At 42.2% G+C, this 26,835-nt stretch overlaps 1 protein-coding gene across 3 annotated transcripts in view; it reads left to right on the plus strand.

Moving 5' to 3' along the window:
- Window positions 1–26,835, plus strand: part of LOC120452422 (cGMP-specific 3',5'-cyclic phosphodiesterase) — a 45,934-nt gene that overhangs the window by 1,213 nt on the left and 17,886 nt on the right. The window lies entirely within an intron of this gene.

Genomic DNA, 26,835 nt, shown 5'->3' on the forward strand with positions numbered 1-26,835 from the left:
ATATTCTTCTGGTATGCAGCACTTCAGAAGGCCAAGAAAGTGCCCACAAAATGTATTACCTATTTCTTATTTTTTTTCTATTTTTCTATATATATATCAAGGTATCAGTTGCCAAGCCAAAGGCATTCAACAAAATCTTTAGCTTTTGAGGCCATATCCGTATAACTCAAGAATTAGTGTGCCTACATATTGGACATTTACTATGTCGTAATTTACAATGAGATTCTGTAGAAAACAATTAAAACGATTTGAGTTCAGCACATTGTCTACAATTGCCTTAGTAATATTTACAGAAATGTTCTGCCTTGCTTAGCAGAATGTAACAAATGCAAATTTTATATTTAGATATTCGTCATAGGTATAAAAAGAAAACGGAAGTTTTATTTATTAATTGCCAATATTGTTTAGAAGAAGCGTCTTCTGATACGCTCAAACGGTGGACAACCCGAAGTCGGGACACTTAAAAATAGAACTTAGAGTTTTTCTTGGGGCGTGCCATGGGGAATCAGAGGAGCATGGCCCCAAAAACTTTCCTGTAACGTGCCTGTGATGCCCCAACGCAAATGATTCGAGTGCTGCTCCAACGCATTTTGCCACTTTTCGTAGCGCGCGTAATTTTCTTCTCGGCCGCCCTTTTGGAGACCCGCCAAAGTGTCTGTGAAATCCATTAAGTTTTGTTTTCGTTTTTTATGAACAACATTGACTTTGTCAACGATTCGTTCGCCAACATCCCCTGAACCCTCCCCCCCTCCCTTCCTCCCTGCATCACGCACTTTTCCGAAGAGCAACTGTCTGAGCAAGTCTTTTATTTTATTTTAATGCCCTCTCCTTCTTGGCAACTCCTCGGCAGCTTCCCTTTGGTGGATTTTTTACAAAAATGTTGTCAAAATTTATTGACTCACTTTCGTCCTGTATTATCCGGCTTTATCCGTCTGCTGCTGTCTCTTTGTTGTCACACCAGCGAGCGTGACAAGTTATTTCGAAGTGAGCAGGAGCTTTAAGGGTCATAAACTGGGCTTTTCACAACTTTCAAGAACTCCAATTAGGTTAATTATTGTTCTGGCATGGCTTCATACTCGTATGTGTGTATTATCTTCATGAAGAACGGCTCGTTAAATTATTAAGAAACTATTTGCAAAGTACAAACGTATTTTGCATGATTACACATCACAAAAATGCTTCGACATTTTTAAATTATTGCTGAGCGAGTTGTTATACAAATTTAAACAAAATAACTCAAGTTGCAGGATAAACCAAATTCTACTTCGGTTCCCTCTAATGAAGATCCGTATTAGCTAAAAGCTCGACGAGGATGTAAAGTAAAGGGAAGAGCCGGCTAAAAGGTTTCAAAGTGCCGCTCCGCACCTGTCTTTAGTGTCTCGTGGGATTCCCCGTGTATTCTGTTTGTTTTTTCTTGTGTAATACGTTTAAGGTTGGGGCCGCGCGGATTTATAGTATATGGAGTCCCGATTTTCGTGGGGACCGCTTATAAATAGTCCCCGTTCTCGGCGATTACCCATCGCATGCAATTTTTCCCGGCACTTGTTTGCCCTTCTCGGTCTCCTTTTGCTTCTTTGGTACCGGGCACGTGCCTTTTACTTTGCGGGAAAAATGGAGAATTTTCGACGGAAGCCCCAGGGCCGAAAACTCGCTCTCGGCCATGTTTATGGCGTCTGCCGTTGACTGACGTTCATTGGCTTTTTTGCGGATATTTGCTTTTGTTATTATTCCGCCATTCTCGGGCGTCCGTGTACTTCGTCCTTCGTCCTTCATCATTGGCCATAAAACGGTGTCTCCGAGCGCATTTCGCTGGTCGCGTCGGCATCTGCGTCTGTTTTCCAACCTTGTCTCAGAATTCAGGACTCCATTTATTCATCTATCCGTTCATCCTTCCTCCATTTGTACAAGTTTATTTTGTTCCCGAAATTCTCTGGCATTCTTTGCAATTCATCCTACTGTTTGTTATCGCTCTGGGACTCCCTCATCCTTCTTTACCCTTCCTTCAGAGCTCCTTCTTTCCTTCCTTTTGCGACTTCATTTAATCAGCAATTCATTTATTTAAACGCTTTCGAGAATATCATTTTTGTTTATTGATTGAAACTGAGAGGCATGGTTTTTAATGGAGGGTCAAAAAAGGAAGCGCGAAGGACACGCCATCTGAGCTGAAACAGTCACTAATTCGATTTGTTGCTTTCGAAATTAGATCACAATTAGTTATAAATCCAAGGCTACTTAATTACATTTGGCGTTCACTTTGGACAATTTATGCTTTTCCCAATTAAGCGGACTCTGGAATTTGCTGAAATATGCTCTATATTTATTAGCTTATTTGCAATAGTTCATTTATTACAAGGGTCTTTTACTGCTGGTCATAAATATTTTGCAAGAAATAGAGTTGGTTTAAGCTAACGATTTTTTATGGTAGTTTAATGGTAGCAACAGCGATAACGAAATTATGATGCCTTAAAGATAATATTGATATATATTTTAAGGTTATTTCCAACTTTGATGTAAAACTTACTTGAAAACTCTGGAGGAGCAAGAAATTAGTTTGAAACTAATTAACTTTTCCTAATATCTTCTCAGTAAGAAAACCGAAAAACTGGCACAAAACAAAAATTGGTATGTCACGTTACGTATACGCAGCGTTGCCATTTAAAATCGCTTACAAACTACGTAAACAAAATTTGGGAACAAAGGGGGAAGATGGAGTTGGATCTATTAATAGCTGGCCCAAAGGATAGTTGTAAACTTTTCGCCCAGCTGCGATTCTGTGCAAAAGACACTATCGAAGACGGATGACACGGCCACGCCCCCAATCGGTTTACTTACTTTTTTGGGAAGACGGGGCATGCGATTTTTCTGCAGCTGTCGTCGGACTTTTAGCTGCCATTTGAGGAAAGAAACCACATTGGCGTGGAAAAAATAACATTCCCCGTTGAACGAGATGGGGGAAAACTTCACCGTTAGCCGTTTTATGCGGCGCTTATCCGTCTTAGCCATTTTGAGTCCCGATTCAGCCGCCACTCGCCGATATTTTTCGCAAAGTTTTGGCCACGTTTACACGGTTTCCTTTCCACCAATTCTTCCTTGGCCACTGTGGCTTTTTGCCGGAAACAACACACGAGTGCCGCTGCGATAACGGGTGTGTGTTGGCCAAGTTCGCTTGCTGCTCGCTCCCATGGCGAAAATTATTGTCTGAGGTTGTGTCGCTGTACCACTAACGCATAAATTTGACTGTCGCACATATCCTGCGGCTTGGTTTCGCTTTTTTCCCCATTTTTCCCATTTTCCCGCGTTTTTCTCCGTTCTCTCGCATATCCTGTTACCGCTCTGTGTATGTTTTTGCCTTTGTTTTTTCTTCTATTGTTCGGTCCTTTGCCTTTTAGTTTTTTTCTAGCATTTAAATGCTCTATTTTTAGACCACAACACTTTTATTTTTGGTTCATATTTTTGTACTCGTATTTGTGGGCCAAAAAGTCAACTGTATTGTTTTCACATCCTACTGGTGGTGTGTGGGTCAAAGCCGAATTGTTTGGAAATGCGAATTGCCAATGAAAAGCTTGCGTCTTTGCTTTGCTCTCGACTTTGCTATCGATTATATAATAATAAACCTGGCCTGCCACGTGGCGCCTGAACTTGCCACGTAATTATACTTTCATGTGGACGCAACTGCCAGTCGCTGGAACTCGTTATGGCCAGGAGGCAATTACGAGTAATTTTAATAACATAGATTACGCATACGCCCCGAGTGCCACTCGACGGTATCTGAAATGGGTCATGGCACGGAGGACAATGGAAGTTGCGTTTGTTGTTTCCGTATTATTTGTATTTCTAAATATTTAAAATTTCAATTAGAATCGTTATTATTATTGATACATGAACACCATCAATCAAATTACCATATTGTGCATTCACAGCGTTTGGGAATTGATGTCAGCATTAAATCTGCACAACTATTCCGATTATATATTCCGTTTGCCAAGCTGTGGAATTTAAAGTTCCGCATGAAATTCCCCCCAAAATGCGATGGGCCAGGGACTTAAGCCGGCGAGAAAACAGGTTTTAATTAAACTGAGACTGGGGTTAAGCTTGGAAACTGTTCACTTTGGAGCGCGAACACACTCATGCGTTCAAGCGGACACTTAATTACTTAGCACGACTTTCGAGGAGCCCCACGTAGTGATGGAAAACGGTTAGCCGCATTTCAAGACACGCCCACACACGGCGAAAAGTCCTTTCGGGAGACGAGAACGGTGACCGAGCAGCGTCGGCATAATTAAATTATTCCACAACAATTGCCGCTGGAACAAGAGTCGCTCATTGAGTTAATTTGCGACAAGTCGAGGTGGTGATGTCGACGATTTCACTGCCGCCAAAGTTTCTCGCTGTCCTTTCGCTCTGACTGTTGGTCATTTGGCTGAACTTTACGCAGAAAAAGGATTAATTAGGATTAAAAGTGTGCCGAGTGGTTGACAGAAGCCCAGCACGGTTAGCCCTCGACTACAAAAAGCCCGACGGTGGCCTCAAAAAAAAAAAAAAAATAGCGGGAAAACTCGGAAGGAAAATAAAGCAAAGTAAGGTACAAGTGGCTGGATGCTTTCTGGCGGTTGGCGTAATCGTGCGGCATAAATAAAGTCAACCAGTTGGCCAACAGTTTCAACTTGGCTGCTTGGCCGCTTGGCTGCTTGGCTGATGATGATTTCTCATTTTGTGCATGGCGCATTTAATTAACATAATTCGATATAATTCTGGATTCCGCACACCGCCGGTTTCTGTTCGACTCTTGCATTTAAATGAATTTAGCATAAATTACAATTTATTACACAGGCCCGATTAATTTCGGTTGTTTTGCATTTCGTGTTCTTGCTGCTTGGCCTTGTTGATCTTGCCCAATTTAATTGAATAACAATTTCGAAATTGGCTTATAACCCACTCACCCCACCACCTGACCAACTCGTTCCGAAGCTCAACGCTCGTCCCTTACCGAATTCAATTAAAACTAACAGCATTTATCGGTTTTCAATGCAATCAGTTTGGATGGGATTCCGTGTCAAAAGTCTTCACCTGGCGATATCTGAGTGCATGACATGGCTGAAATTGAAATCACTTTTATGGCAATAAATAAATAAGTTTAGTTAAGCTCTCGAATCCCCGGCCAGCTGCCCGTTCCCATTGAAATTATTGATCCTATTGACGTTTGAAAACATGTACACATTTCTAAACTCTTTTTGAATCAGTCATTTCGCTTTGAATGATCCAACAAAGGGCCGCTAATCTAATGAAATCATTTCCATTTTCATTTCCATATTCATTTTGCTGACATTAAAGTTTTAAAACCCCGAATGGCTTTGGCCAACCCTTTTGCGTTTTCGACCTTTTCGCAGCACTGCCAGTGATATTAGTTAATGCCCTACTGCGGTCGTCCATGCGGAATTGTTATTACTTAAATGGCCTATTCATTCCGGTTTCCCCTATTTGCGGCTAAATAGATTGCAGGGTAAAGTGGATGTTTTAGTACTAACAGAATAGAACTAGCAGCCTAATGATACAAACTATAAATATAATAATATAAGAGTATATTTTATACAACTTCAGAAACATACGAGAACATCCAGAGCTTAAAACAGTAGGATTCCTAAGATAAACTATTTTTAATTTTAGCATAATATTGATTTTTACTGAATTTTAAGTAGTTATACTGGAGGTTTAAAACTTTTTCACATGCTTACGAATCCTTTGAATACTTTTAGTTTTAGGGTATCTAATCCGTTTATCCCGAGTTAACTTCAACTGCAGAACGCATTTGTTTGGCCAGCAAACTGAGTGGAAAAACTTTTAACTAAACCCCAAGTACCTACACACAAACATGTACTATGACGAGTATAACTGGGTGGCGGAGGCGGAATACGTTACTAGGAAAGCTGAAAATTGTGAAGTGTAAGCAAATTGTAAGATATGCAAGGGTTAGGGGAATTTCCAGCTTTTTGGCCACGGTTTCGGGCGAACGAACACGACTTGCAAGTAAATTCACACGAATATATGAATATTTCATTTGGCAAATGTAACTAAATACAGGCCAGGCCGCAGGACATGTCTCTCATCTTCGCTTCGGCATCAAATCTGCCAAAGGACATGTGTAAAGTGTCAATGTGTGGGTGGGTGTGTGTGTGTGTGTCTGTACTTCTGTTTGCAAACTGCGGCTTTGCAATTGAATGCGAGGGGCTGCTTTTCCATGTAGGTGCTCGCTTCCTTCTGAGGTCTTGAGTCGAGTGGATCTCCTTGGGTTGCCATAAACGCTGCTCGCTGTTTATGCTAAAAATCTATGCCACATTAGTTCGTTGCCATCCAGGCACAAGTTTGTTGTCGTTCGTTTTGTTTCGAGGGTCATGTTCGGGCTGCCGCCGTTGTTGCGCTTTTGTTTGGCTCATGTTCTTGGCTTTTTGTGCGGCGGTGAAGAGGGCTTGAGGTTGGCAGCGAGCGAAAAGGAAGCCGCCAGACAGACAGACAGACAGACTGCCAGACACACATTCAGTTAGTCAGGAAGGACAGGGGCAAGTAAAGGGGAATGCACTCGGAGAAACAGTGCATTTATTAGTTGTATTTAAATTCAGTCATTTTATTATCTTATTCATAAATATCCAGAGAATGGAAGATCTTTGACAGCGAAACAAGTTAAGACAGGAACTATACAACTACTATAAATGAGGCATTTTGGATAAGACGTATTTATAAAAATATATTTCGTATTAATAATTTTTATTTTAGTGGGTTCTATGTGTTTTTAAAAGTGCACGCACAGATACGATTTTGTGACTCGGCAAGGCCACACAAATGGGACAAAAGAGCATCAGCGTAAGCGGCCATAAACATTCTCCTAACAACATGCAACAATGTTCACGTAATTATGCGCCCGAGTCCTTCTTGTCAGGACAGCTCATGTTGATGCTTAACTTCGCTCCGTTTTATATCCCTGTTCAGGACCTGTTCAGGCCCTGCAGGCTGCAAGTTGCTACGAGTTGAGTTATTATCTCCGCCCTTCGAGGACCTGTACGTGTGTGGGCGTATTATTTCTAACGCCCGAGCACCTGGAGCTACGGACCACACATAACACTAACAGCTTGCCAACTCTGTGTGCTAATTAATAACCGTAATTAAGTTGACTTAATCTAAATTGCCGTTTTTGCATTCCTCTCTTGATAAAATGTGCCACAATGTGCGATTAATGTGGGCTATCAACTTCAACTTTCTGTGCTCACTTAACAGTTCTTTAAAGCCAAACTTAAAGCCACTGCAAAATGCAAATGCTGAAGATAGAATGGAATGGCTTTTAAGCCTCATAAATTTGCGATGAGTATTCAAAGCCCGCCCCCACGGAAAATCATGGCCATGGGACTTTCGAGCAGGTCTACTCCTGGCTGCTGCACACGTTGCGTATGAGCAATTAAACGAAACGCGACCCTTGTCACGTATGCGCCATGTGACACTAGTTCCTTGTGTTTAATTACAGTTTTTATGGCTTCAATGGACACGAAAACCGATTCGCGACCACATTAAACGGCTGAAGGGTCGAGGCGAACGGCAAAAACTGACTAACGTCCAGTTTTTCAAGGGACTGGGTATGGAAAACAGAAGCATGCAATGGAAAGGAAATTAATTACTGCCGGAAAAGAGAAATGGAAATGGGGGCTTGGGGAAGTGGCGCCTGAAAGTATGCCCCAAGTATTGGGCAAACTTTAAGGCACTGGGCACGTGCAAGGTGGGGTTTATTGGGGAAGAAATATCTTATAAAAGTGAAAGAAATATTGCTTTTACTTGAGCACACAGCCCAACTGCACACCTATACACCTACACAACCACCCAAACGCACGGTGCTACACCCACGCACACAGAAACAAACATGAGCAACAATAAACGTGTGCATAAATTTCGTGTCGAGTTGCGATGTGCACGCAATGCGGGGGGATGGGGGGCTAAAAAAAGGAATGGCGTCAGCCAACATTTGAATAGCACGCACACACGCATATGTCTCGACGGCATTCGGTACAGTGGGCACCCGCTAGGCAACCCGGAAATGTCAATAGCATCGGTCATGAGCAAAAAAAATCCCTTTTAATGGTTGAACTATTAACGTACCTGCAAAATAGATATTGAATTGTAACAACTTAAATCTAATTGTTCAAGTGCGATTACAGTTCCGGTTTTCATTGGCAAGTACCCTCTGTAGGAGCTCAATAGTTGAATATTCTTTTACGTGCCGTTGCCACCGTCACTGCTGTTTGCCTTTCCATTTTACTTTGCGCTTGTTATCGTCACTTCTGGATTCAATCAATCTTCCTTCTGCGGCCAGCAGCTCCAGCACGCACCGCCAGCTGAGTGCCACTCTCAGTCGGCTTGGGGCTGCCACGCGGCGTATGCGTAATGTGTTGATATTTGATACACATCTTGTCACTTTAAAGGGAGTTCGCTGGGAACCGCCAGCGTCGCTTATTTCGGCGAGGGAAAGGGCCAGCCCTTTCCCTTTGGGTGGACAAACAAGATACTAATCTATTAGCTGCTAATCGTTTATCCATATGTAAATTGACTGCCCAAAGGGCAATCATCATGGGCCACAATCGACAATCTCAAATATTTGACTTGTGTAGGTGGAAGGAAGCCATTGCTTGGACAAGGATAAGCTTCCATGCTTTCATTACCCGCAATATGGCAATATGTGTGTCAATGTTTGTGCTGTGGTGCAAACGATCCCATTGCAAGCCATTTATAAGCATTTAATATTTCCTTTGAGGGAAAAAGTTAAGAAATTTTCAAAATTCCTAACGTAAATGTGGTACGTTTTGAGGGATTTACTTTTGACCGAAAAAAATGGGAAAAAGGCGTATCTGGTTGCCTATTCATGTTAGTGTCCAATAAAATTCAGAACTCCTCAACCACACATAATGCCGGCAATCAATCTGTGGCCCGCCACAACATCACAGGCATGGCGAATGGAACGTAAATCATAGAAATTGCACACACTCGTGGAAAATGTGCGAGCAGATTTTTCAAAGCATGCAATTTACTCGTAGTTTCATTTTTTTGTTCCACTACCCTATCGCAAAGTTACACGGCAACGCAAGTTTGCCTAATGGTCGGAATATAGAAAAACCAAGCTACTCAGCAAATGGCGGGATTTTAATATTCACTCTTTTCCATAATGTATGCTATGAATTGTGTGCGCTTGTGGAGCGTAAAAATTGAAATTCCTGCGCTGCCAAACGCCATATAGAAGCAATTTCATTTCATTCATAGTTGATAATACCATCGAGGCGGGGGAGCTGAGGGATTCGGCCTCGTCACATAAATAGTTGGCGTTGCGGTTGGCCGGCTGGCCAGCAGGGCGTATGAATAATATTTCTGCGGCCATATGTAAGCAAATTCGGAGCGCACTCAAGCCTGCAGTGCAGTGTATTTCTGGACTCCTTGTGACCGCAGCTAAAGGGCTTTTCCTTAGAAATGATATTTTTAAACGTTGAATAGAAACATTGTAGTTTCCTTTCCGGGAACTGCCACGCAGTTAGGTCTCTCAGTTGCCACCATTCAATTTCGAACGCGATCCGGTTTTGATTCCTGTGCCCGGGGAAATGCAAACATTGTCGGCATGCAAGAATAACATTTGCGAAATGCAAGGCGAAAAACAAACGATTGGGAAATAGGAATTGCTGGAAGAGAAAGCAATGGAAGGAACAATCAATTTAAAAGTTTAATGCATGTATATTCAACTGATTTTGCGACACGTTCAGCATTCTAATTGAGTTTTCTTATCGGAGGAGCGCGGGTAGAATATTCCATAAAATAGCATTTGTTGGGGGAACAGAGACCCGCACAATAAATATGCAAAACGCAAACGATTCATATTTTTCAAAAGCAGAAGCCAGCAGAAACGGACAGAAGCGAACTCCTGCCAGGATTCTCACACGCCGGAAAATGTGACAGAAGAGTGACAGTGCTGTGGCATCTGATTGATATGCAGATGGTGCGTATACGTGTTCGAATACATATATCCCGCACTCTGGAAAAAAAGAAAGCCACTGTGAAGGGACAAAACTAACGTAAACACTTGACATGACAGCGGTTAAAGATAGTGAGACGGATGTGGCAAAATCAGCAAAGCGCCATCAAAAAAGAAACAGAATCCGCTGATGGGAAAATTCGTGTCAAGCACATGGCGATTTATGCAAAATTATGTAATAACCCCGCAGAGACGCTTCATTAGAAGCCCACACCACTTTTAACCATTTAATTGAGGCGAATCACGCGCTTGAGCTCTAAAATCTGTGGAATGCGTCAGTTGCGCATCTCATGCGTAAATTGTTTGAGCCGAAACTAGAAAGCATTTAGCACCATTTCTCACACCTCCTACGATCACCATAAAAATACAAACATGCCGAATATTTATCAAAAAACGTGCGCTGGTATAATCAGAAATTGGTATAGCCAAGTGGGAAATGTTTGAACGCTTTTGCGCCAAGTCAGCTCGAATACTTTCATATTCGTAATTTGCTCGGGGCCTTTGCGACATGTGTAAAAAGTAGTTTTGTCTGGTCAAGAACATGAAGGTGTATGTAGCTACACGAACGAATAGTAACTACAGAATATGGTTTAGCTCTTGCGAATTTCTATGGATTTGTGAGCAGATATACTCGTTTTAATATTGATTCAAATATGAACAGCATAGACTTTAAGACCTTTGAATCAATCATGACTGGTGGTTTATTATATGCTTTAATAATTTGCTGTTTTTTTTAATATATTTCTGGTCAGAAAATATTTAAAAGTATTATTAATATTATTAATAATAAATCTAAAGTTTGGAAGAATTACTTTTAAAGTTGTTATAACTTCAAGGACTTTATCCTTAAATCCTTAAAATCCTTACTCTAAGTCACATTTCGAATGGCTTCAGCAAAACTATCGCCCCGGTTACACCTGGTTATGTCACTTGTGACAAGTTCCCAAGTCAACTTATGGCCGATTGCCATTGCTATTGTTGCACCTCAGCCAAGGATGCCTGCGAAGGTGCCAGATTGCAACTTGTCGTGGGTGAAATATTGGAGCTTTTTGCTTCAGAGCATTCAGCATTTGACAATTTATTTGCCAAACTTTGTAAGCGCGTTTTTGGCACAAATTGCTCTGATGTTCTGGCAATTCGTCAAACAAATTTGGCCAGCACTCGAGTTGCACTCGGCTTACTGGCAGACGTATTCGAGGGGGCATTAACACATCAGTGTTAAAATTTAACGACCTATCCTGGCAGCAGCACTCGGCGAGTGAGTGGAAGTGGGTGGTTTTGCGGCCATAAAAGATGGCCGGATGTTGTAAAATATCCGCCATGTACGAGGATACGGAAGAGCCGCGAGGGAAACCAGCTTGGGAACTGTTTGTCTGCTGGCGCTGCCTTATAAAATTATATGCTCGGGCATCAAAATTTTTATCGTTCTTCGGTTTCGAGCTCAAATATAATGAAAACATTGCAAGCTACAAGACGCCTGCCCAAGTTGGCTTAGAGGTGCAGTTTATATCGGTTGCCTTGGACTCACGTACATCCACATCTGCACAGTCACAGTTACAGTCACATGCACAACCATATCCGCATCATCATCATCTTTGGTTATCCGCAACGATGATTTAGAGTGGGTTGGAGCAGACTTGACAGGCTCCTTCGTATCGATTTGGTCTGTTTGCCTGCATGCTTGTGTATGTGGCCTTTCTGCAATATTTATACAAGTTACATCCCGAATGTAAGTCACTTGCAGCTCGTTCCGTTTGGCAGACACCTGCGGGCTACGTGCTGGACTTTTGAATGCGGCAAACACTGACTTTTATTAAGTGTCACGGGAATGGCTAAGTTTTAGCTACATCTTTCTCTGTATTTATTTGGCAGGTACCACCGTTATACTCCTTGACAGAAGTAAATTAAAGATGTAGTTCCGTCGCCAGAGTCTCGCCGTAAATATTTGAATAAACCATGAACCAGCATAGTTATTCGCAAAAGCACAGCCATATATGGCAATGTGAATATGCGTATTAGCACCGCCACGTGGAAAACATCCTCAAAATGCAAATATTGCACTGTCTAAAGGAAGCTGCAGAAATGCTTATAAATATTAAAAAAAAAATGTTGTAAGAATGCACAATGACAAAATTAATGAATATTTTGTATATTTATAAAAATATGCAAGAATTGTAAATTTCTTGTGCTATTTTGATTTTAATGTCGCTTAGTGAAGTTTTCACTGTATCAGCACTCCTGAGATATGGAAAATACCTTCGCTGTCACTCCTGCATAAATGTGCATTAAATGGAGACTGAAAATCTCTTGCATTCCTCAAATATTCATAAGGCAAACAGCTAGTAATAAAATGGAAACTCGCAGCTGCATTCCGAAAGCTTTGCACTTTGATGAGCTTGTCAGAGGTCCCTGAGGCAGAAAGTAACAGCTACGAAGTGGCAAAAGATGCGGAAGACAGGGCCAAGTCAGCGGGGAGAGGGGCAACCACAGTGGCCAAGGCAACCTCAAAATATCCATCAGCAGCAACAAGTGAAGCTGCAGTTCGGGCTTATTAAATTTTCACCTTCCATCTTCCACCTTCCACATTCAGCTGCATTGCAAGGCTAGAGCAATCCGAGAACTTTTGCCCTTTCCGCTGAAAAAACAATTGAAACTAGAGACTCCTCATACGCCCTGTGGTCCGAGCATCTGACTTTGTAATACCGTATTCCTTTTTGCCCATTCGCGTTCATGGCTTACACGGTCCCGACTTGTTCGTGTTCGTGTTGTAGCCGTAACCAGCAGCTGCTGTTACCTATCCGGATCTGGCTACTGGTTTGTGCTACTGTGCCTCGTTCGGTTTCCGGATTGCCATTGTAAAACTTTTGCGCCAGTTGTGCAATACATAAGTTGGGCCATTTTAAAGCGAAGGCTGTTACAGCTTGAACACGGAGCTTGGTAATGGATCGCGCGGTGAAAAAACGGTGGCAAAAACGGGAAAGAAGTCATGTTAGCAGGGGATTGACTATAGTGTCTGTACAAATACCGTGATGTTGCCAAACGGGCACCGAAGTTGCGAAACAAATTTTGGAAGTGGGAAGACAAATAAAATATTTATTAAAATCCAAAAAGCCAAGCACGGCATCTCTCGAGGCAGAGTCCCTTTAAGTTTACTTCGCGGGCTTTCCTCTTAAATCCATTATCAATATTATGGATCCCAGATAGCCCAACTTAATGTTCGCATTGCAGTGTGGACACTAAAATACGAACTTTTTCCTGATCCGCTTTTCTCAAGTGTCTCGCTTCGCTTCGTTTGGCTTGGGTTCCTATTTAATGTCGCCATAACATTGGCTGGCGATAATACTCACATATCGAGGTATATGACGCGAAATAAATATATCCTTAATGGCTGTCAATAGTGAAACATTCGTTTTCCGCCCGGAAAAGTCTCCTTCAGCTTTCAGGCAATTGAGCCACTGACACCGACACACTTAACTCAAGCATCCAAATGGAGGTGAAACAAGAGAGAACGCTATAGTCGAGTTCCCCGACTATCTGATACCCGTTACTCAGCTGGTGGAAGGGAGAAGGAGAGTCTTAAACACCATTTTTGGCGGTTTGTAGGCGTTATAGTGGGCGTGGCAGAAAGTTTTTTGACAAATCGATAGAAATTTACAAGACCAATATAAAAATGAAAAAATATCAAAACATTTTTCAAAAGTGTGGGCGTAGCAGCTTTGGGCGGTTTGAGGGCGTTAGAGTGGGCGTGGCAGAAAGTTTTTTGGTAAATCGATAGAAAATTACAAGACTAATACAAAAATGAAAAAATTTCAAAACATTTTTCAAAAGTGTGGGCGTGGCAGTTTTGGGCGGTTTGTGAGCGTTAAAGTGGGCGTGGCAACATGAATCGACAAACTTGCGCTGCTTCTATGTCTCTGGAGTCTGTATGCTTAATATCAACTTTCTAGCTTTTGTAGTTCCTGAGATCTCGACGTTCATACGGACGGACAGACGGACAGACGGACAGACGGACGGACAGACGGACGGACAGACGGACATGGCCAGATCGACTCGGCTATTGATCCTGATCAAAAATATATATACTTTATATGGTCGGAAACGCTTCCTTCTGCCTGTTACATACTTTTCAACGAATCTAGTATACCCTTTTACTCTACGAGTAACGGGTATAAAAAGTGCAGGGCCAAAGGCATCCCAGTTGATTGCGATTAAATGAGTTGGAGCTGGGAAATGTCTGCCTCAATTAGCTCGCATCAAGTGCAAACGAAATTCAACTTGCGGCCACCAAGGCCAAATGGATTTTTTGGCTTTAAACGAAACTAATTCGCTTAGTAACTTTTGCCTCAACGGAAAACTTCAACGCGTCTGTTGTTAATATAAAATTATTTGGATTTTCGCTTTTCGAAACTTTTGCTTTTTATTAATGACCACCCAAGGCGATCACCCTCCAGCTGTCATAAACTATTCCTTTGATGAGCGACGGAGAGTGAATGGCAAAGAAGAATGCTGCATGCCACCAACATGCAACAGGAAATTCGGAAAAACTTTTCACTCAGCCAAAGTTTGCTACAGGAATTTTCGCAACTCAGATTCGCTGTTTTCGCTTTTAATTTATTTATTAAAATATGTTTTACGTTACAAAGCCAGAAACTCGACAATGCCAAGACAATGCCTTTCATTTCAGTTCGTTGTTGAGTTGGGCATTAAAGGCCACCAGAAAATGGGATAAAATTACCTCAGCTCCGGCAACAACTCACGTTTAATTAAAGCGAACTGTGGCCATTACAATTATGCCATTGTCACGCCCCTCGGACATTCAATTGTAGTTCCCAGTTAATGCTAATCAGCTGCCGCAACCGACTGACGCATTAAAACGTGGTCAAGAGCGCATGGAAATTCATCTTGGGGTGGGAAATTCCTTTCCCTTGGGGAAAAGGAACACAACAATGCTCCTTGTTGACCCAGTTAGATGCGCGGCTGCGATAAAATCGCCAGGAAACCGGGGAAGCTCACAAAACGCATAGACAGAGAGACACATAAAAAGGCGATAATAACAGTGGTAGCAGCCATGGTTCAGGCCATGAAAACTTAAACAAGAATGCAAATCCACTTGACTTGATTGAAATCATAAAAGGAAAACCGGGAGCGAAATAACCGAAATTTGCCATGCAAAGGCTCACAAAATGGCGACATAAAAATAAACGCAAGGAGGCGGTAGGCAGGCGGTTCTCGAATACATCAATCATAAACGTCACACATGATATAGTACACAGCAATCAGCTCGAAACACTGAACAAAATTATGGGTTACAATATTTAGGGGTTCATTTTTAATAATATTAAAGTTGCCTAAAAAAATTAGAAAATAAATCAATAAATTGCGTATTTATAATAAACGAGGTTTTAATTTCTATTATTAGGCTGTATGACGGATATAGATTTCTTCAAGTGCACAAATAGTTGACACAATGCTCATACGCACTGTGTTGCCAACGCACATTTATGTAGCATACTTTCGGGTGGCAAAGTTTGTGCAAATGATTTTCATAAATGAAATTTATGTACGCTAAAATTGTTTCGCCGCTTGGTGCAAAGAGCATAAAGCAGCTCACTTAATGCGCTGCCTGGGACTGGGACTGAGACTGGGACCGATGGAGTTTATGGAAGGGCGCGGCCACGCCCCCCGGGAAATGGCAAGGGGCGGTGGCCGAAAAAGGGGTTGGCATGACAAACGTGCCTTGCTTGCATGATAAATAGCAGCTGAGCTGAGCGGAGCAGGAGAGAGCAAACAAACTAACACAGTGGCGCAAACAAACTGACAGCAAAGGACACAAGTAGTTCGGAGGACTGTGGACCAGGACAGGTCCTGTGGGATCCGTGGACAGCCGCAGCTGAGTGACACACTGACTCCTGGACCGGGCATAAATTCCAAATGCCAATTGGTCTGGTCTGGTCTGGCATGGTCTGCTTCAGGTTCTGGTTGTGGTCCAATATGAAATTACACAATTGTTTGTTCAGGCCCACCATCGCTGTGCAAGTGAATTTGTGGGCCGGGCGACATTTGTTAGGCTTTCGTCCCAGCTGATTTATGTTAATTAGCCCCACAATTAACTGGTCAGTGGCAGCTACAGGTCGGTAAATTGCATTATACCAATGGTGTTTGGTGTTATATATAAATGTTTGCCCGATAACAAGAAAAAAGATGAATGCCCCAAATTTGGCTTCGCTTTCGTCTTTGTCTTTGCGTCTTCTACTTTCTTGCCTGCTAATGGCCACAGGCAGCCATAATAATCTTTAGCATTTATTTCGCTATTAATCTCAATCAAATTTAATGTTGTGCAAAAGTCTTTGGCTTATTTCTGGGAATTGTTTGGGTTTTCTGGGCGCCTTTGTTTTCTTATTCGGCTAATATGAGGCCCTTCAGTTTTATTGGCAACGCTTTTGTTTTACTTTGTCAGTTTAGCGCAATATGGTCAATTAATATGGCTGGACTGGGTGTGTTCACTTTCTTTTTTTTAGACTACAGCTATATTTATATTTAAGCCATAGGAAACTTTGATCAGCTTTATGTTGTTTGTAAGCAGAGCAGAAACCATTTTCATTCATGCAAATTTCTCTTTGAGCTTTTTCAAGGTAGAGATACCAACATTCCAAAGAGGGAACAAAACCCACGTGCACTGACTGCGGAAAATCCAGCTGGCCATGAAGGTTGGCCAGAGGGAAATTTGTGCTTTTTGACTGGCTTCCTTGGCCAGAAATGGCTGGCCCACCATTAAATTAACCTTGACTTGGCATCGTGTCCATGGACACCTTCCGAATCGATTTGCTGAATGCTGGCCATCGCAGAATGCTCCATGCTGTTGAATGTCCAATTACTGCTAACATGCATAAATCACAGCTGTCAATTATATTTTCGTCCTGCTTCCATCCATTATACACACGCATACACTCGCGCACTCACACATCCTCGCAGCCAGGACACTCGTGCATGTGTCATTAATGTGTGTTTCGCAGGCGGCAGCTGCGACACTTAAACACGAAGCCTAACTAACGTTTAATTAATTAATTCGCTTGTTATTCCTTCTACGTGTGGCACGAAACAAGTTTCTGTAAAACATTTATGCCCGTTTACCTACGGGGCACGATTTATGCCGCAAAAAAACACCCATGTATCTGTCTCATTCGCCGGTTTCCTTGGCAACTGCCGCACATGCGGCGTTTTTTGCAGATTTCATAAATTCTGCTCTCGTCCCGAATGGCGGAGAAATAAATCATAAAAAGATTTCACTGACATGCAATTCCCATATTTTCAACCATTTCCTACACATTTTGATCAACTCGAGTTTCGTTTTCGATTTCAATATTTACTGTGTCTTTTCACAATACAAGTTACATCGTGCGAACCAATTTAATTGCACTTTAAGACACAAAAAATACACAGAACTTTGGAGATTTGAGAAGCGGGGTAATACATTTCATTTAATTCTTAATATATTCCTAATGCGAGCATGAGATAACGGATTTAAACATAATATAAAAATAAATATATATGTATATTTTTATATGAATTGGTAATTACTGATAGAATAATATTTAACTGACTAGAATGGGGGATAATCATATTGATATAGTTAAAAATATTAAATTAACAACTTTAATGTGTATTTAATTGGTCTCTATATGCATTTGCATATGTAATGAAGAGACGAAATATGCGAACAATTCCATAAATACTTTTATATGTATTAAGAGCTCTTTTACAGTTGCCAATCGAAATCGCATTAAAAATCTCATTGATTTCGATCAAATGAAAAAAATGAAGGAAATTTAATGGCCTGCGTAACGCCAGGAAGTAATAAAAAAAGTTTCACGAGATGAGTGCTCTCGTTTAATGCCAAGGAGCTTATCTGCCGCGTATTACAGTTTCATGCTGCCAAAGGATCTCTGAATTTTCCAGTATAAGCTCCCTCATGAGTGTGTGTGTGTGTGTTGGCCTGCTGGTAAGCAATTTACATTTACAGCGCCAACATTATAAGCATTTTATCGACAATTCACAGTAATTATTGGTATAAAAATAGAAGGCACAAGCGCCTGCCAAATGACAAATCGATAAGTGGAGGAGAAGGTCCTTAGCTCACGGAACCTTTAAGCTCCAAGCGGCAAGTAGCGGCAAGTAGCGACAAGTCCCGAAATCAACAACTTACGATTCCAAGGAATATGAGGCTACATAAGTGCACCACCATCGTGGCTTTTTGCAAACGCAGTGCAGCTGAATAAGCTAATGAAGCCGTTTTCAAGCAGACAGAACTTCTCCCTGAATGTGGCAGAGATAAAATTTCAGGCGAAACGAGGAGTGCAACTGAACTGAGAAAAACTGTTAACAAAACTTCGAAAAAATACTTTTGGCATGTGTATATAAATATGATTTCTAGCTTATTAAAATATATTTTATTAGATTAACATAAAGATTTGAGATATGTGATTAATTTCGTAACTAAAAGACCTAAATTTTTCTCAGCATGTGGACTGACTAACGCGCAGCCCTGCTGTTTTATTAATGAAACACTACAGACGGCTGCCACTTAAAAGCTGCGAAAATCCCCACGAGAGCCAAAAACTTTCGGCAGCATTTAGTGGCTGTAGCTCAGGTGGAAAACGCTTTTAAAAGTTTGCAGTTTGACCTTTTGTGGGGTGAACAATGTGGCGAGCATTTCATTATGTTGCCACAAGGCGACAGAAAGCTGATTAAAATTATACATTTATGGGGCACAAGTGTGCGAAGTGCAAAATATATCATCTACAATTTATATATATCTCTACTATTGCCAACACGGTACCCCGTGGCGTATGCGCAATGCTGCAAATCGCAAAAAAAATGTATTATTCAAATTCGTTGAATGACGAAGCGGCTGCGGTGGCGCGCAAAGACTTTAATTAGTTTCCAGCGATGCGGTATTGCGGTATAGCGGTCCTGCTTTGTCCTGTTTTGTGTCCTGTTTTGTCCTGATTCGTGTCCTTTCCACGTTTCGACCGCAGTTGTTGCGGTTCCCAAGCACGGACACGCTAATGGCATTTCAATGTCCATCGCCCGCGGTTGAGTCATTGCGGCATTGATTGAATGATTGCATCAAAGTATTTGAATATGAAATAGCTAGCTCTGTTCGCCGACTAAAGTCGCCTTGTAAAGCAATTGCAAATTATTACGTGCAATAACTAGAAAATAATATAGTCCTTACCCTCAAATCCTTAACCTTTATTATCTAAAGATTTATGACAAAATAACTTTGATTTGCCTGACCAAGTGAATGTGTTTGCCTGCGACATCAGAAGCATTTAATTCCATGTGAATACCTCCGAAAAGCCAATTAATTGCCGTCTCGACTTTGCTGAAGCTCAACGCCCTCTGGTCATAGACAAAGGACACGAATTGGGCTCAAGTCAGCTGTGAAAATGCTGGATAATCAGCTCAACTGATCCTTGGAATGCACACTTGCACACATTCATGGTCGGTTAGTTCGGGTCATCCGGCTGCCCTTGGTTGCACTTGAATCGGTTTAGACTTAATTTTACCTTTGACTGAATCCCGTGATTGCATCCCGCACAGATTCAGTTCAGTTTCGGAAAGGACTTGAATGCGGTAGTCACCGAGCAGGGATTCGCCTGGTAATCCCGGACTAATGTCATTTGCAGCTTAGCTTTGGCTACATGACAGCAGTATTTTGTCATTCGAGGAAGTCAAAGGATTTCTCAATTGTTTCTGCTGAGTCAGTGAGTGTCTTAGGGTGCTTGAATTATTTGCAGAAAATTCGACGAATAAAAGGGCAAAGCTCAGCCAAAAACTAAATGATCATTCCATATAAGTATATGGGGCTATATATAGTATATCGGAGTGAAGAAAAACTCGCTTCATGTGAGAAATGACAACCGTCGGCTGGCCGTGATTTGGTTTATGAAGCATTCACTGCGATGTGACAGCCCCGATGTCCTTGCCCTCGTTGAGTGTCGATATGGTAGTCGAGTGTGGGCTGAATAGTAATGAGTCAGAGTTAAATTGACATCGAGCATTTCTTGTGCCTGATGGCAAGCAATTAATGTGCTTTATGTCCTGTCATATTTTCTGTGGGGCCAACGAATCCTGACAGACGCTCCTTTATTCCACTCCAGTTGAGCTTCCAGTTTGATTTGGACATTGACATTGTCTGGCTTATTTTTTCGAGGCATAAAGTCTCTCGACTCCGAGAAAGTTTTCCAGTAGTACGAGTATCCTCTCTACTCACTAATCGAATTAAAGCTGGGGCGAAAACTTTTTACTGCACCATAAAACAATTTATTATTCAATATTTGTTTGGCCAAAGTTTTAATTGCAAAGTTTGGTTTGTGGGCAGCAAATTTGCTTACCCGTATATCCACAAGAATTAAAACTCGACTCATTCGCGCCGCGAAAATGAGCCAATTAAAGTGCGGGAATATCCTTCGAGTGCCAGTGGTCCAATTCCAGTGGTCCGAAACAACAAGTGCGCTTAATCAATCAATGCAATCAGGCATAAATTGTCTTGAAACAAAGCCAGGGCTAAATATTGTGATGCCATTAGGAGCCACTGTCAATAGACGTTTCCACATCGAGGTGCTGTGCCGCCGGAAGTTGGTGGAGCGGAAACGGAAGCAGCTGCCGAGAGGCAGAGAAACACAAAAAGCCAAAGCCAAAGCCAAAACCAAAGCCAATGCCAATGCCACTTAAGCTTGTGCAAACACAAATGCCTGACAGAATCGCGCTGCCTCCAAGTGACGAGATGTGTTATATATGGGTGGTGTTCCATATATGTCGATATACTCGCATGTGGACTGGTGATGGAGTGGAGTCCCATCAGAAGACAGTCTTCAACGGCCCCTCAATGGTGTGTTATCAAATTATGCAGGAACGTTATTATTGCGGCTTGTTTCGTAGAATATTTCGTGTGTTTTCGATGGCAAAATTGAATAACAAACACGCCGCCAGACAAAGTGGTATTAAATTGCCACTTCAAGCTCAAAACCTCAACGCACGAGGCACGACCGTTTTGGCTCGATGTGTGTCACATGAGTGGAATGAAATCGGTTTCACTTCAATTCCTCACTTGAAACGTCGGAAATCATATTTAAATTGTTTAATTTTGCCACGGGAGGCGCCGTGAACTTTGATCTAGGACCGTGACTTGTTTTGATCTTGGCCGTGTATTATGACTTTCTGAATAAAGATTAGCAGCAATTTATGAACAGCTTTATGAAACCACATATAATATTTATTTGATTTTTTTTTAGCATTTTATATAGATGGGTAAAACTTTGATGTTGTGGCAGTAAAATACTTTCCAAATCATTAAAATATACCAAGGTATTTACGTATTTTCAATTGGTTTATGTGCAGGTTTTTGTGAACACAGCCAGTTTGAGCATTAATAAATCACTATTCTCTAAGAGCTTATATCTGGCCAAGACCTCTCGCAGTTCGACGGCCTGAAGTGGCCATTTTTCCATGGGCATCTCCACCAAGTCCTGGCCACCAAAGTGGATGGCTGGCCACAAAGAGGCCGGCACACAATGCATCCAGTGTCGCGACGTCGCATTCACTTTGCGGCGATGCCGAGCGGTTGTGTCGCCGCTGCATTATTCTGTCAGCGGGCCACTAGTCTCAGTCAAGATTGTTGACATTTATGCGCCTTGTTTGCCACGTTGTCCTTGTTTGGACCCGGTGGACTGGAGCACTGGTGAGCTGGTTGTATGGTGGACTGGTGAACTGGTGAACTGGTGAGCTGGGAGTCAAGAGGTCCTGTCAGAGAGGCTTACACTCGGAGCGCTTGGGATTGCAGTGCCAAGGAGCTTTGGAGGAGAATGCTAAAAGTTAAGTGGTAAATTGGTTATTGTGTTGCATTAATGGACGGACACTGCACCAGAGAACCGACCACAACCAGCCGCTGGCATTCACTTAGCTTCTGGCTTGGGTTTCGGTCTTGAAAGTGGTTTCGTTCCTGGTCCTGACTCCTTGATTCTTCCCGCTAGCGTTCCCTGTTGAATCTTTTAATTAAGGACGAATTCCTTGAAGCATCGCAGACTTTACTTTGTCCTCGCCATGACTTTGTTTCGGGGCAGACGAAAGTTTTTCAATTATTTTGCCATGACTAGATTTCAGCTTGCCACCAACCATGAAACAAAAAAGAGTGCAGAGTTTCTGTGGATGCGACAAGTATTAATGACGATTGAGCGGGTGAAAAGTTGATCTGTTGAAAAGCTTTTGGCGATTTGAATTTCCACTCTGAAGTTGACACGTTTTCGAAAAGAATACTGTGGCTAGCCAAGGAATTTTGTGCATTAGACTGCGTCCATTCATCATTTTGTACGAAATTGCATTTTAATTGAATTTTATGGTTTGTTAAATGACCCACAGGCAAATGTATATTGGCAGCCAAGGATTCTTGTGCGATGCTCGAAGGAATTTAAAGTGAACTCTGAGGTGAACCAATTTTGTGGGTAATGGCTCAGCAAACAGTGAACAATGCAATACTATTTAAATAAATAAATAAATGCTCTGCAACGAAGTTATTTTCATGGTAAACATTCAGTTGCTGCCACTGATACATGCCTCGAAATCAATGCAAAGCAAACAGATTCCCCAATTTTCGATTGCAGTTTTTCCCCAATAAATAACACATTTTTGACATCTGCAATACGAATGAGAACACGGCCACTGACAAAATATTCCAATTTGCATGCCCAGAGCAAACATTTCGGAATCGACAGAAGAATTTCTTGCACAATGAAAGGCAATCACAGGGTTTGGTTGTATGGAGTCTCCATGTCATGTCATTCCATTTGTGGCAGGCAGGTAAACATTTTGACTATTGCCAGGACCACTTGAATGGCAACTTCAGATGGATTAGATGTCCACTCCTCCGAAAATAAACTGTAATTCGAAATATGTCATCTGAAAGGGCAATTAAACTGAGCAACTTTACAGAGAAAAACACACTGAACTTCTAGTTAAGTTGCTTTAAATGTTTCCATCTTTCGGATGCAGGATAAAAACTATGCGCCTCTAGTTGAAGGTTCCTCAAACTATGCATTTCTAGTTGAAGGTTCCTCGAACTTTGCGAGAAAACCAGGCAATTATTATGCAACAAGTATTGTCTAAGAAAATGTTTCGGGGAGGCCATGCTCATGTGGGAAATGTAAATTTTGAATTACCACTACATGAACATGACTTTGAGAGGGGGAGGGTGGGTGTTAAGGGAGCTGTCATCAGCAGGCTTTCCAATCCCTCCCCCTTCACCATCTCATTTCGCCTTGGGCGCATTTTCCACTGTTAAGCCAAAAAGGCAAAATGTCCTCTGGGAAGAGGCAGCCGTTGAAAGCTTATAAAGTGCAACAGCAATGCGGCAGGCGGTGAGTGTATGTGTATGTGTATGTGAGTGTGTGTGTGCATAAAGCCACTACGTGATTGTCCTGCCAATGCCTTAAACGCAAAAGGGGGCTAGAGAGGGGCTGAAACTAAGCTGAAAAGGGGTGAAGGGCGCACAGTGACGCCCAAAAGCACCGCTAAGCACCACTGATGAAGTCGCGTCCAAAATGCAACGTTGCAATTTGGCAAATTGAAAACACGAGGCTGAAGGTGCTGACATCGCCAGCTCAGCTGCACAGCTACAAACTAGCCACAAAGTTAATTTGCCCACTCCTCGCAATCCTTGAAAACAACCCACATCCCCTCTTCGCCAACCCCCCACCCCTCATTTTGGCCATTTCCATTGCACGCACGTCATGTAATAGGCACTTCCGCTTGCAAAATGGCTACAATGTGTGTGTGTGTGTGTGTTTGTGCGCGGAGGGGTGTTTGTGTGTGTACTGGTCGCCACTAATTCCGTAATTTCAAACGTGCTGGCCCAGTGAGCCACCTCATTGCCGGCACCTAAACACTGAAAGTGTCAAGTGGTCTTACTTATCTTACTTTGTAAACAATGTTAAGCTCGTATTTAAAAGCCGGATCAGCTTTGACTTAATTCGATAATATTGAAGATAAATCAACTCTAAACAGAATAGTTCGTATAAATATATTTTCTCTAAAATTTAGAAAGCATATAAATAGCATGATAGATTCTGCTGAAATCACAATGAATTTAAGAAAGTGCAAGAAGTATAAGATAGCTGCTCCAAAATGTCGTATAAATTATATTAGAATTTAGTTTGACATACAAGTATAATTGAAACAACTTTTATCATTATTCATTTGTTATTTAACAAGTTATGTTGTATATTTTTTCTTTAAACACATTTCCATTTATAATTCTTGAAGAAGTACAACACATAGGATATGCAAATACAGGAGAAGAGCTGAAACTCTGGCTATTATTACTGGTCAAAATAACGTTAGTGTATATTTAAGTTAAAAAGGAATGCAAATATTTTCTATGCATTTTCTGCGAGTGCCCCTCCCCTCCCCTCTCCTTCCCCGTTTGCGTCTATTTATGGTCGCCGCTGGGCGAAGCAGGTGCGCTGATTGTGGGCGAAGGTGGTTTTAAGCCCGGCTGCTCAGGTGGGCAGCGGTGGCCGCAGGATCCGTTCAGTCATTTGCATGCCCCGCCTGCGGAAAGTGACGTGGGCTGTACCGCAAAGCGTCCTGCAAACTGCATCCTGCAGGCAGTATCCGGAGTCCTGTAAACAGGGAGAGCCACGGAGAGTCCAGCGCTGCTGACACGTTTGTGGCGTACTTTAATTAAAAATAACTGCCGCTGCCGCTGCCGGTGGGTAAATGTACATGACCAGCGAAGCCAACATACACACCGACTCGTATTTTTTAATTAGGGCAAATATGAGTGCAGCTCCTCATGCAATGTCTGTGTGCATTTGGCTGATTTGACTGTTGCAATTGGAAACACCGTCGAATTTAATGGGAGCTGCACTCGCAAATATTTCGCATGCCAGCAGGGCATTTCAAAAAGGCTTGGATGGAATGAAGTGGTACTAATTATTTTGGTGGTTTCATGCGAAAGGTGAAACCACAAAGTTCGTACAAAACGAAGGCCGTAAAGCAGCTCGTTAAATATGCATGAGCTCAGTTAACTTTGCATCGAAATGTTTTTCTTAACATTTAACACGGCACAGCTGTGGTCAGAATAGTAGTTTGTTTTATTTTAAACGTATTATCGTAAACTTTGCATCCTTCCCTGGGATATAAGTTATACCTATAAAAGTAAATGCATTCATTGTTGAAGTGTTCAACAAAGCTTACGATAATCTCGAACATGTGGCGCCCCCGTGTGGGCTTTACCATTTTGTATAGCCCAATGTCGGTGATTTCCGCTGCTCATTTCATTTCCGGATGCGAGTGCGTGACCCGCAGGACTCAGCTCTAATTTGCCGCTGCTCATGGCCAGCTCTAATTGCTGCCGTGGAATTAGGAAACAAACTATCTGCTGTAGGCATCCGGGGAACCACAGAGTCGGTGCTCCATTTGAAATTATGCAAATGTTTACTTGGTTGACGGACAGGCACAGGGACGTTGGCATTGTCAATTCCGCAAGGATTTCGGTTGGGTTAGGTGGTTGGTTGGGTTGCAATTGGATGGAAGGGGCTGGAATGGCTTCAATGCTGCGCTTTGCGGTAGCTAAACGCTTTGGCAAATGCAGATTTTGCATGTGTTTAATTACTTCTAATTGTTTGCATTTTGCAGCGAAATATTTGCCTACTGTTGGGTGAATTTTCAGCTGGCACGCCATATGAAACTAATGCAAATTTGATGAATTCATAAACGAGTTTCTTGTTAAGCGCGATTTAAAAGAGGTGCGATTAAAAACACTTTAATAATCTTTTCATTGAATATTTAAATCTGATGTTGCTCTTAATGTTTAGGCCCACTAAATGACATTTAATTCACTTGAAGTTTCCGCTTCCGTTTCCGCTGTAATTTAACAGCTTAATTCAGAGGAGTGCCAAAAAGCTTATAATTTCAGCGGCTGAACCGAATTGGTAACTTAATGTTCGATTTATGGCATTCGACCAAGGTCGCCTGGCCATAAAGGGGGTACAAAAATTTGCTTGCCAAAGTGCGCATTAAACTCTTAATCTTTAGTGTTGACATTAAATTTACAGTAGCAACTAAGCCGCTACCAAGGAGCCAAGGGGCCAGGAGGCGGTGTTGGGATCGCCCACAAAAGCCGGCGAGAACAAAGCAATTTTACGGGCCACCCCAGGACATCGGAGCAAACACCAGGACAAAAACCCATCTGCAGAGCGGAGAGAGAGCGGCGTTCAGGAATTTATTACCCAATTTGAAATTGCAAACGAGTGCGTGATAAAGTCCGGGATCTGCTGGAGCTGTGGCTCTCCCCCTGGTCTTGTGTTTTATTCAAAACACCATTGTTTATGTGGCAATGGTGTATGGAGGACAAGCAAGTGCAGGATGCATAGAGCTGCATGCAAAGTCAACGCCGGTGGTGGTCAAGGTGCCACATCGAAGGACAAAGGAGCCAGGACCCTGACATAATGTACATAGTGAACACATATAGTACCAGATCAAAAATAAACTGGACTGGGAAGCATGTTAAGAGCAAAACTGTTGGCACACTTTGATGCTGCTTTATGGCGAGCAGATGAGATTGGCTTGTTAGGTACGCCACATTTTGATGCACCTTGCAAGTTGCAAGCTGCAAGCTGCGAGCTGCACTTTCAGGTGCCACGTGGCAAACTATGAAAGTGTTTACCATGCAAATGTCGACGGCCATTTCAATGCAAATGTGCACAAATGGCAACGTTGTTCCA

Source organism: Drosophila santomea, chromosome 3R, assembly GCF_016746245.2.
Source record: "Drosophila santomea strain STO CAGO 1482 chromosome 3R, Prin_Dsan_1.1, whole genome shotgun sequence".
Taxonomy (NCBI): Eukaryota; Metazoa; Arthropoda; class Insecta; order Diptera; family Drosophilidae; genus Drosophila; species Drosophila santomea.